Source organism: Synchiropus splendidus, chromosome 5 (assembly GCF_027744825.2).
Source record: "Synchiropus splendidus isolate RoL2022-P1 chromosome 5, RoL_Sspl_1.0, whole genome shotgun sequence".
NCBI lineage: Eukaryota > Metazoa > Chordata > Actinopteri > Syngnathiformes > Callionymidae > Synchiropus > Synchiropus splendidus.
The window spans coordinates 274,995-288,220 of NC_071338.1; positions in this window are offsets into that span (position 1 = coordinate 274,995).

A 13,226-nucleotide genomic window follows, 5' to 3' on the forward strand; every position below is an offset into this window, starting at 1 on the left:
TTGTACATTGTGCCATAACTTTTCAGGAAAGCTTCAGAACATGAAATTTTAACCTCCCACTATAGCAGAAAGGGTCTTTCTAGTAGTTGCACATCAAATCTAAACTGTCTGAAGTGTTTTTCCAAAGTTATCAACACTTTTATGTTTGGCGTTCCGAAACCCACCTTATCTCAGGCTGAAAAGCGTTTTTGTGCATTGTGCCATAACTTTTCAGGAAAGCTTCAGAACATGAAATTTTAACCTCCCACTATAGCAGAAAGGGTCTTTCTAGTAGTTGCACATCAAATCTAAACTGTCTGAAGTGTTTTTCCAAAGTTATCAACACTTTTATGTTTGGCGTTCCGAAACCCACCTTATCTCAGGCTGAAAAGCGTTTTTACGCATTGTGCCATAACTTTTCAGGGAAGCTTCAGAACATGAAATTTTAACCTCCCACTATAGCAGAAAGGGTCTTTCTAGTAGGTGCACATCAAATCTAAGCTCTCTGAAGTGTTTTTCGAAAGTTATCAACACTTTTATGTTTGGCGTTCCGAAACCCACCTTATCTCAGGCTGAAAAGCGTTTTTGTGCATTGTGCCATAACTTTTCAGGGAAGCTTCAGAACATGAAATTTTAACCTCCCACTATAGCAGAAAGGGTCTTTCTAGTAGTTGCACATCAAATCTAAACTGTCTGAAGTGTTTTTCCAAAGTTATCAACACTTTTATGTTTGGCGTTCCGAAACCCACCTTATCTCAGGCTGAAAAGCGTTTTTGTGCATTGTGCCATAACTTTTCAGGGAAGCTTCAGAACATGAAATTTTAACCTCCCACTATAGCAGAAAGGGTCTTTCTAGTAGTTGCACATCAAATCTAAACTGTCTGAAGTGTTTTTCCAAAGTTATCAACACTTTCATGTTTGGCGTTCCGAAACCCACCTTATCTCAGGCTGAAAAGCGTTTTTGTGCATTGTGCCATAACTTTTCAGGGAAGCTTCAGAACATGAAATTTTAACCTCCCACTATAGCAGAAAGGGTCTTTCTAGTAGTTGCACATCAAATCTAAGCTGTCTGAAGTGTTTTTCAAAAGTTATCAACACTTTTATGTTTGGCGTTCCGAAACCCACCTTATCTCAGGCTGAAAAGCGTTTTTGTGCATTGTGCCATAACTTTTCAGGAAAGCTTCAGAACATGAAATTTTAACCTCCCACTATAGCAGAAAGGGTCTTTCTAGTAGGTGCACATCAAATCTAAGCTGTCTGAAGTGTTTTTCGAAAGTTATCAACACTTTTATGTTTGGCGTTCCGAAACCCACCTTATCTCAGGCTGAAAAGCGTTTTTGTGCATTGTGCCATAACTTTTCAGGGAAGCTTCAGAACATGAAATTTTAACCTCCCACTATAGCAGAAAGGGTCTTTCTAGTAGTTGCACATCGAATCTAAACTGTCTGAAGTGTTTTTCCAAAGTTATTAACACTTTTATGTTTGGCGTTCCGAAACCCACCTTATCTCAGGCTGAAAAGCGTTTTTGTGCATTGTGCCATAACTTTTCAGGGAAGCTTCAGAACATGAAATTTTAACCTCCCACTATAGCAGAAAGGGTCTTTCTAGTAGTTGCACATCAAATCTAAACTGTCTGAAGTGTTTTTCCAAAGTTATTAACACTTTTATGTTTGGCGTTCCGAAACCCACCTTATCTCAGGCTGAAAAGCGTTTTTGTGCATTGTGCCATAACTTTTCAGGGAAGCTTCAGAACATGAAATTTTAACCTCCCACTATAGCAGAAAGGGTCTTTCTAGTAGTTGCTCATCAAATCTTAACTGTCTGAAGTGTTTTTCCAAAGTTATCAACACTTTTATGTTTGGCGTTCCGAAACCCACCTTATCTCAGGCTGAAAAGCGTTTTTACGCATTGTGCCATAACTTTTCAGGGAAGCTTCAGAACATGAAATTTTAACCTCCCACTATAGCAGAAAGGGTCTTTCTAGTAGGTGCACATCAAATCTAAGCTGTCTGAAGTGTTTTTCGAAAGTTATCAACACTTTTATGTTTGGCGTTCCGAAACCCACCTTATCTCAGGCTGAAAAGCGTTTTTGTGCATTGTGCCATAACTTTTCAGGGAAGCTTCAGAACATGAAATTTTAACCTCCCACTATAGCAGAAAGGGTCTTTCTAGTAGTTGCACATCAAATCTAAGCTGTCTGAAGTGTTTTTCAAAAGTTATCAACACTTTTATGTTTGGCGTTCCGAAACCCACCTTATCTCAGGCTGAAAAGCGTTTTTGTGCATTGTGCCATAACTTTTCAGGAAAGCTTCAGAACATGAAATTTTAACCTCCCACTATAGCAGAAAGGGTCTTTCTAGTAGTTGCACATCAAATCTAAACTGTCTGAAGTGTTTTTCCAAAGTTATCAACACTTTTATGTTTGGCGTTCCGAAACCCACCTTATCTCAGGCTGAAAAGCGTTTTTACGCATTGTGCCATAACTTTTCAGGGAAGCTTCAGAACATGAAATTTTAACCTCCCACTATAGCAGAAAGGGTCTTTCTAGTAGGTGCACATCAAATCTAAGCTCTCTGAAGTGTTTTTCGAAAGTTATCAACACTTTTATGTTTGGCGTTCCGAAACCCACCTTATCTCAGGCTGAAAAGCGTTTTTGTGCATTGTGCCATAACTTTTCATGAAAGCTTCTGAACATGAAATTTTAACCTCCCACTATAGCAGAAAGGGTCTTTCTAGTAGTTGCACATCAAATCTAAACTGTCTGAAGTGTTTTTCCAAAGTTATTAACACTTTTATGTTTGGCGTTCCGAAACCCACCTTATCTCAGGCTGAAAAGCGTTTTTGTGCATTGTGCCATAACTTTTCAGGGAAGCTTCAGAACATGAAATTTTAACCTCCCACTATAGCAGAAAGGGTCTTTCTAGTAGTTGCACATCAAATCTAAACTGTCTGAAGTGTTTTTCCAAAGTTATCAACACTTTTATGTTTGGCGTTCCGAAACCCACCTTATCTCAGGCTGAAAAGCGTTTTTACGCATTGTGCCATAACTTTTCAGGGAAGCTTCAGAACATAAAATTTTAACCTCCCACTATAGCAGAAAGGGTCTTTCTAGTAGGTGCACATCAAATCTAAGCTCTCTGAAGTGTTTTTCGAAAGTTATCAACACTTTTATGTTTGGCGTTCCGAAACCCACCTTATCTCAGGCTGAAAAGCGTTTTTGTGCATTGTGCCATAACTTTTCAGGGAAGCTTCAGAACATGAAATTTTAACCTCCCACTATAGCAGAAAGGGTCTTTCTAGTAGTTGCACATCAAATCTAAACTGTCTGAAGTGTTTTTCCAAAGTTATTAACACTTTTATGTTTGGCGTTCCGAAACCCACCTTATCTCAGGCTGAAAAGCGTTTTTGTGCATTGTGCCATAACTTTTCAGGGAAGCTTCAGAACATGAAATTTTAACCTCCCACTATAGCAGAAAGGGTCTTTCTAGTAGTTGCACATCAAATCTAAACTGTCTGAAGTGTTTTTCCAAAGTTATCAACACTTTTATGTTTGGCGTTCCGAAACCCACCTTATCTCAGGCTGAAAAGCGTTTTTGTGCATTGTGCCAAAACTTTTCAGGGAAGCTTCAGAACATGAAATTTTAACCTCCCACTATAGCAGAAAGGGTCTTTCTATTAGTTGCACATCAAATCTAAGCTGTCTGAAGTGTTTTTCAAAAGTTATCAACACTTTTATGTTTGGCGTTCCGAAACCCACCTTATCTCAGGCTGAAAAGCGTTTTTGTGCATTGTGCCATAACTTTTCAGGAAAGCTTCAGAACATGAAATTTTAACCTCCCACTATAGCAGAAAGGGTCTTTCTAGTAGTTGCACATCAAATCTAAACTGTCTGAAGTGTTTTTCCAAAGTTATCAACACTTTTATGTTTGGCGTTCCGAAACCCACCTTATCTCAGGCTGAAAAGCGTTTTTACGCATTGTGCCATAACTTTTCAGGGAAGCTTCAGAACATGAAATTTTAACCTCCCACTATAGCAGAAAGGGTCTTTCTAGTAGGTGCACATCAAATCTAAGCTCTCTGAAGTGTTTTTCGAAAGTTATCAACACTTTTATGTTTGGCGTTCCGAAACCCACCTTATCTCAGGCTGAAAAGCGTTTTTGTGCATTGTGCCATAACTTTTCAGGGAAGCTTCAGAACATGAAATTTTAACCTCCCACTATAGCAGAAAGGGTCTTTCTAGTAGTTGCACATCAAATCTAAACTGTCTGAAGTGTTTTTCCAAAGTTATTAACACTTTTATGTTTGGCGTTCCGAAACCCACCTTATCTCAGGCTGAAAAGCGTTTTTGTGCATTGTGCCATAACTTTTCAGGGAAGCTTCAGAACATGAAATTTTAACCTCCCACTATAGCAGAAAGGGTCTTTCTAGTAGTTGCACATCAAATCTAAACTGTCTGAAGTGTTTTTCCAAAGTTATCAACACTTTTATGTTTGGCGTTCCGAAACCCACCTTATCTCAGGCTGAAAAGCGTTTTTACGCATTGTGCCATAACTTTTCAGGGAAGCTTCAGAACATGAAATTTTAACCTCCCACTATAGCAGAAAGGGTCTTTCTAGTAGGTGCACATCAAATCTAAGCTGTCTGAAGTGTTTTTCGAAAGTTATCAACACTTTTATGTTTGGCGTTCCGAAACCCACCTTATCTCAGGCTGAAAAGCGTTTTTGTGCATTGTGCCATAACTTTTCAGGGAAGCTTCAGAACATGAAATTTTAACCTCCCACTATAGCAGAAAGGGTCTTTCTAGTAGTTGCACATCAAATCTAAACTGTCTGAAGTGTTTTTCCAAAGTTATTAACACTTTTATGTTTGGCGTTCCGAAACCCACCTTATCTCAGGCTGAAAAGCGTTTTTGTGCATTGTGCCATAACTTTTCAGGGAAGCTTCAGAACATGAAATTTTAACCTCCCACTATAGCAGAAAGGGTCTTTCTAGTAGTTGCACATCAAATCTAAACTGTCTGAAGTGTTTTTCCAAAGTTATCAACACTTTTATGTTTGGCGTTCCGAAACCCACCTTATCTCAGGCTGAAAAGCGTTTTTGTGCATTGTGCCATAACTTTTCAGGGAAGCTTCAGAACATGAAATTTTAACCTCCCACTATAGCAGAAAGGGTCTTTCTAGTAGTTGCACATCAAATCTAAGCTGTCTGAAGTGTTTTTCAAAAGTTATCAACACTTTTATGTTTGGCGTTCCGAAACCCACCTTATCTCAGGCTGAAAAGCGTTTTTGTGCATTGTGCCATAACTTTTCAGGAAAGCTTCAGAACATGAAATTTTAACCTCCCACTATAGCAGAAAGGGTCTTTCTAGTAGGTGCACATCAAATCTAAGCTCTCTGAAGTGTTTTTCGAAAGTTATCAACACTTTTATGTTTGGCGTTCCGAAACCCACCTTATCTCAGGCTGAAAAGCGTTTTTGTGCATTGTGCCATAACTTTTCAGGGAAGCTTCAGAACATGAAATTTTAACCTCCCACTATAGCAGAAAGGGTCTTTCTAGTAGTTGCACATCAAATCTAAACTGTCTGAAGTGTTTTTCCAAAGTTATTAACACTTTTATGTTTGGCGTTCCGAAACCCACCTTATCTCAGGCTGAAAAGCGTTTTTGTGCATTGTGCCATAACTTTTCAGGGAAGCTTCAGAACATGAAATTTTAACCTCCCACTATAGCAGAAAGGGTCTTTCTAGTAGTTGCACATCAAATCTAAACTGTCTGAAGTGTTTTTCCAAAGTTATTAACACTTTTATGTTTGGCGTTCCGAAACCCACCTTATCTCAGGCTGAAAAGCGTTTTTGTGCATTGTGCCATAACTTTTCAGGGAAGCTTCAGAACATGAAATTTTAACCTCCCACTATAGCAGAAAGGGTCTTTCTAGTAGTTGCACATCAAATCTAAACTGTCTGAAGTGTTTTTCCAAAGTTATCAACACTTTTATGTTTGGCGTTCCGAAACCCACCTTATCTCAGGCTGAAAAGCGTTTTTGTGCATTGTGCCATAACTTTTCAGGGAAGATTCAGAACATGAAATTTTAACCTCCCACTATAGCAGAAAGGGTCTTTCTAGTAGTTGCACATCAAATCTAAGCTGTCTGAAGTGTTTTTCAAAACTTATCAACACTTTTATGTTTGGCGTTCCGAAACCCACCTTATCTCAGGCTGAAAAGCGTTTTTGTGCATTGTGCCATAACTTTTCAGGAAAGCTTCAGAACATGAAATTTTAACCTCCCACTATAGCAGAAAGGGTCTTTCTAGTAGTTGCACATCAAATCTAAACTGTCTGAAGTGTTTTTCCAAAGTTATCAACACTTTTATGTTTGGCGTTCCGAAACCCACCTTATCTCAGGCTGAAAAGCGTTTTTACGCATTGTGCCATAACTTTTCAGGGAAGCTTCAGAACATGAAATTTTAACCTCCCACTATAGCAGAAAGGGTCTTTCTAGTAGGTGCACATCAAATCTAAGCTCTCTGAAGTGTTTTTCGAAAGTTATCAACACTTTTATGTTTGGCGTTCCGAAACCCACCTTATCTCAGGCTGAAAAGCGTTTTTGTGCATTGTGCCATAACTTTTCAGGGAAGCTTCAGAACATGAAATTTTAACCTCCCACTATAGCAGAAAGGGTCTTTCTAGTAGTTGCACATCAAATCTAAACTGTCTGAAGTGTTTTTCCAAAGTTATTAACACTTTTATGTTTGGCGTTCCGAAACCCACCTTATCTCAGGCTGAAAAGCGTTTTTGTGCATTGTGCCATAACTTTTCAGGGAAGCTTCAGAACATGAAATTTTAACCTCCCACTATAGCAGAAAGGGTCTTTCTAGTAGTTGCACATCAAATCTAAACTGTCTGAAGTGTTTTTCCAAAGTTATCAACACTTTTATGTTTGGCGTTCCGAAACCCACCTTATCTCAGGCTGAAAAGCGTTTTTACGCATTGTGCCATAACTTTTCAGGGAAGCTTCAGAACATGAAATTTTAACCTCCCACTATAGCAGAAAGGGTCTTTCTAGTAGGTGCACATCAAATCTAAGCTGTCTGAAGTGTTTTTCGAAAGTTATCAACACTTTTATGTTTGGCGTTCCGAAACCCACCTTATCTCAGGCTGAAAAGCGTTTTTGTGCATTGTGCCATAACTTTTCAGGGAAGCTTCAGAACATGAAATTTTAACCTCCCACTATAGCAGAAAGGGTCTTTCTAGTAGTTGCACATCAAATCTAAACTGTCTGAAGTGTTTTTCCAAAGTTATTAACACTTTTATGTTTGGCGTTCCGAAACCCACCTTATCTCAGGCTGAAAAGCGTTTTTGTGCATTGTGCCATAACTTTTCAGGGAAGCTTCAGAACATGAAATTTTAACCTCCCACTATAGCAGAAAGGGTCTTTCTAGTAGTTGCACATCAAATCTAAACTGTCTGAAGTGTTTTTCCAAAGTTATCAACACTTTTATGTTTGGCGTTCCGAAACCCACCTTATCTCAGGCTGAAAAGCGTTTTTGTGCATTGTGCCATAACTTTTCAGGGAAGCTTCAGAACATGAAATTTTAACCTCCCACTATAGCAGAAAGGGTCTTTCTAGTAGTTGCACATCAAATCTAAGCTGTCTGAAGTGTTTTTCAAAAGTTATCAACACTTTTATGTTTGGCGTTCCGAAACCCACCTTATCTCAGGCTGAAAAGCGTTTTTGTGCATTGTGCCATAACTTTTCAGGAAAGCTTCAGAACATGAAATTTTAACCTCCCACTATAGCAGAAAGGGTCTTTCTAGTAGGTGCACATCAAATCTAAGCTCTCTGAAGTGTTTTTCGAAAGTTATCAACACTTTTATGTTTGGCGTTCCGAAACCCACCTTATCTCAGGCTGAAAAGCGTTTTTGTGCATTGTGCCATAACTTTTCAGGGAAGCTTCAGAACATGAAATTTTAACCTCCCACTATAGCAGAAAGGGTCTTTCTAGTAGTTGCACATCAAATCTAAACTGTCTGAAGTGTTTTTCCAAAGTTATTAACACTTTTATGTTTGGCGTTCCGAAACCCACCTTATCTCAGGCTGAAAAGCGTTTTTGTGCATTGTGCCATAACTTTTCAGGGAAGCTTCAGAACATGAAATTTTAACCTCCCACTATAGCAGAAAGGGTCTTTCTAGTAGTTGCACATCAAATCTAAACTGTCTGAAGTGTTTTTCCAAAGTTATCAACACTTTTATGTTTGGCGTTCCGAAACCCACCTTATCTCAGGCTGAAAAGCGTTTTTACGCATTGTGCCATAACTTTTCAGGGAAGCTTCAGAACATGAAATTTTAACCTCCCACTAAAGCAGAAAGGGTCTTTCTAGTAGGTGCACATCAAATCTAAGCTGTCTGAAGTGTTTTTCGAAAGTTATCAACACTTTTATGTTTGGCGTTCCGAAACCCACCTTATCTCAGGCTGAAAAGCGTTTTTGTGCATTGTGCCATAACTTTTCAGGGAAGCTTCAGAACATGAAATTTTAACCTCCCACTATAGCAGAAAGGGTCTTTCTAGTAGTTGCACATCAAATCTAAACTGTCTGAAGTGTTTTTCCAAAGTTATCAACACTTTTATGTTTGGCGTTCCGAAACCCACCTTATCTCAGGCTGAAAAGCGTTTTTGTGCATTGTGCCATAACTTTTCAGGGAAGCTTCAGAACATGAAATTTTAACCTCCCACTATAGCAGAAAGGGTCTTTCTAGTAGTTGCACATCAAATCTAAACTGTCTGAAGTGTTTTTCCAAAGTTATCAACACTTTTATGTTTGGCGTTCCGAAACCCACCTTATCTCAGGCTGAAAAGCGTTTTTGTGCATTGTGCCATAACTTTTCAGGGAAGCTTCAGAACATGAAATTTTAACCTCCCACTATAGCAGAAAGGGTCTTTCTAGTAGTTGCACATCAAATCTAAGCTGTCTGAAGTGTTTTTCAAAAGTTATCAACACTTTTATGTTTGGCGTTCCGAAACCCACCTTATCTCAGGCTGAAAAGCGTTTTTGTGCATTGTGCCATAACTTTTCAGGAAAGCTTCAGAACATGAAATTTTAACCTCCCACTATAGCAGAAAGGGTCTTTCTAGTAGTTGCACATCAAATCTAAACTGTCTGAAGTGTTTTTCCAAAGTTATCAACACTTTTATGTTTGGCGTTCCGAAACCCACCTTATCTCAGGCTGAAAAGCGTTTTTACGCATTGTGCCATAACTTTTCAGGGAAGCTTCAGAACATGAAATTTTAACCTCCCACTATAGCAGAAAGGGTCTTTCTAGTAGGTGCACATCAAATCTAAGCTGTCTGAAGTGTTTTTCGAAAGTTATCAACACTTTTATGTTTGGCGTTCCGAAACCCACCTTATCTCAGGCTGAAAAGCGTTTTTGTGCATTGTGCCATAACTTTTCAGGGAAGCTTCAGAACATGAAATTTTAACCTCCCACTATAGCAGAAAGGGTCTTTCTAGTAGTTGCACATCAAATCTAAACTGTCTGAAGTGTTTTTCCAAAGTTATTAACACTTTTATGTTTGGCGTTCCGAAACCCACCTTATCTCAGGCTGAAAAGCGTTTTTGTGCATTGTGCCATAACTTTTCAGGGAAGCTTCAGAACATGAAATTTTAACCTCCCACTATAGCAGAAAGGGTCTTTCTAGTAGTTGCACATCAAATCTAAACTGTCTGAAGTGTTTTTCCAAAGTTATCAACACTTTTATGTTTGGCGTTCCGAAACCCACCTTATCTCAGGCTGAAAAGCGTTTTTGTGCATTGTGCCATAACTTTTCAGGGAAGCTTCAGAACATGAAATTTTAACCTCCCACTATAGCAGAAAGGGTCTTTCTAGTAGTTGCACATCAAATCTAAGCTGTCTGAAGTGTTTTTCAAAAGTTATCAACACTTTTATGTTTGGCGTTCCGAAACCCACCTTATCTCAGGCTGAAAAGCGTTTTTGTGCATTGTGCCATAACTTTTCAGGAAAGCTTCAGAACATGAAATTTTAACCTCCCACTATAGCAGAAAGGGTCTTTCTAGTAGGTGCACATCAAATCTAAGCTCTCTGAAGTGTTTTTCGAAAGTTATCAACACTTTTATGTTTGGCGTTCCGAAACCCACCTTATCTCAGGCTGAAAAGCGTTTTTGTGCATTGTGCCATAACTTTTCAGGGAAGCTTCAGAACATGAAATTTTAAACTCCCACTATAGCAGAAAGGGTCTTTCTAGTAGTTGCACATCAAATCTAAACTGTCTGAAGTGTTTTTCCAAAGTTATTAACACTTTTATGTTTGGCGTTCCGAAACCCACCTTATCTCAGGCTGAAAAGCGTTTTTGTGCATTGTGCCATAACTTTTCAGGGAAGCTTCAGAACATGAAATTTTAACCTCCCACTATAGCAGAAAGGGTCTTTCTAGTAGTTGCACATCAAATCTAAACTGTCTGAAGTGTTTTTCCAAAGTTATCAACACTTTTATGTTTGGCGTTCCGAAACCCACCTTATCTCAGGCTGAAAAGCGTTTTTACGCATTGTGCCATAACTTTTCAGGGAAGCTTCAGAACATGAAATTTTAACCTCCCACTAAAGCAGAAAGGGTCTTTCTAGTAGGTGCACATCAAATCTAAGCTGTCTGAAGTGTTTTTCGAAAGTTATCAACACTTTTATGTTTGGCGTTCCGAAACCCACCTTATCTCAGGCTGAAAAGCGTTTTTGTGCATTGTGCCATAACTTTTCAGGGAAGCTTCAGAACATGAAATTTTAACCTCCCACTATAGCAGAAAGGGTCTTTCTAGTAGTTGCACATCAAATCTAAACTGTCTGAAGTGTTTTTCCAAAGTTATCAACACTTTTATGTTTGGCGTTCCGAAACCCACCTTATCTCAGGCTGAAAAGCGTTTTTGTGCATTGTGCCATAACTTTTCAGGGAAGCTTCAGAACATGAAATTTTAACCTCCCACTATAGCAGAAAGGGTCTTTCTAGTAGTTGCACATCAAATCTAAACTGTCTGAAGTGTTTTTCCAAAGTTATCAACACTTTTATGTTTGGCGTTCCGAAACCCACCTTATCTCAGGCTGAAAAGCGTTTTTGTGCATTGTGCCATAACTTTTCAGGGAAGCTTCAGAACATGAAATTTTAACCTCCCACTATAGCAGAAAGGGTCTTTCTAGTAGTTGCACATCAAATCTAAGCTGTCTGAAGTGTTTTTCAAAAGTTATCAACACTTTTATGTTTGGCGTTCCGAAACCCACCTTATCTCAGGCTGAAAAGCGTTTTTGTGCATTGTGCCATAACTTTTCAGGAAAGCTTCAGAACATGAAATTTTAACCTCCCACTATAGCAGAAAGGGTCTTTCTAGTAGTTGCACATCAAATCTAAACTGTCTGAAGTGTTTTTCCAAAGTTATCAACACTTTTATGTTTGGCGTTCCGAAACCCACCTTATCTCAGGCTGAAAAGCGTTTTTACGCATTGTGCCATAACTTTTCAGGGAAGCTTCAGAACATGAAATTTTAACCTCCCACTATAGCAGAAAGGGTCTTTCTAGTAGGTGCACATCAAATCTAAGCTCTCTGAAGTGTTTTTCCAAAGTTATCAACACTTTTATGTTTGGCGTTCCGAAACCCACCTTATCTCAGGCGGAAAAGCGTTTTTGTGCATTGTGCCATAACTTTTCAGGGAAGCTTCAGAACATGAAATTTTAACCTCCCACTATAGCAGAAAGGGTCTTTCTAGTAGTTGCACATCAAATCTAAGCTGTCTGAAGTGTTTTTCAAAAGTTATCAACACTTTTATGTTTGGCGTTCCGAAACCCACCTTATCTCAGGCTGAAAAGCGTTTTTGTGCATTGTGCCATAACTTTTCAGGAAAGCTTCAGAACATGAAATTTTAACCTCCCACTATAGCAGAAAGGGTCTTTCTAGTAGTTGCACATCAAATCTAAACTGTCTGAAGTGTTTTTCCAAAGTTATCAACACTTTTATGTTTGGCGTTCCGAAACCCACCTTATCTCAGGCTGAAAAGCGTTTTTGTGCATTGTGCCATAACTTTTCAGGGAAGCTTCAGAACATGAAATTTTAACCTCCCACTATAGCAGAAAGGGTCTTTCTAGTAGTTGCACATCAAATCTAAGCTGTCTGAAGTGTTTTTCCAAAGTTATCAACACTTTTATGTTTGGCGTTCCGAAACCCACCTTATCTCAGGCTGAAAAGCGTTTTTACGCATTGTGCCATAACTTTTCAGGGAAGCTTCAGAACATGAAATTTTAACCTCCCACTATAGCAGAAAGGGTCTTTCTAGTAGGTGCACATCAAATCTAAGCTCTCTGAAGTGTTTTTCGAAAGTTATCAACACTTTTATGTTTGGCGTTCCGAAACCCACCTTATCTCAGGCTGAAAAGCGTTTTTGTGCATTGTGCCATAACTTTTCAGGAAAGCTTCAGAACATGAAATTTTAACCTCCCACTATAGCAGAAAGGGTCTTTCTAGTAGGTGCACATCAAATCTAAGCTCTCTGAAGTGTTTTTCGAAAGTTATCAACACTTTTATGTTTGGCGTTCCGAAACCCACCTTATCTCAGGCTGAAAAGCGTTCTTGTGCATTGTGCCATAACTTTTCAGGAAAGCTTCAGAACATGAAATTTTAACCTCCCACTATAGCAGAAAGGGTCTTTCTAGTAGGTGCACATCAAATCTAAGCTCTCTGAAGCGTTTTTCGAAAGTTATCAACACTTTTATGTTTGGCGTTCCGAAACCCACCTTATCTCAGGCTGAAAAGCGTTTTTGTGCATTGTGCCATAACTTTTCAGGGAAGCTTCAGAACATGAAATTTTAACCTCCCACTATAGCAGAAAGGGTCTTTCTAGTAGTTGCACATCAAATCTTAACTGTCTGAAGTGTTTTTCCAAAGTTATCAACACTTTTATGTTTGGCGTTCCGAAACCCACCTTATCTAAGGCTGAAAAGCGTTTTTGTGCATTGTGCCATAACTTTTCAGGGAAGCTTCAGAACATGAAATTTTAACCTCCCACTATAGCAGAAAGGGTCTTTCTAGTAGTTGCACATCAAATCTAAACTGTCTGAAGTGTTTTTCCAAAGTTATCAACACTTTTATGTTTGGCGTTCCGAAACCCACCTTATCTCAGGCTGAAAAGCGTTTTTGTGCATTGTGCCATAACTTTTCAGGGAAGCTTCAGAACATGACATTTTAACCTCCCACTATAGC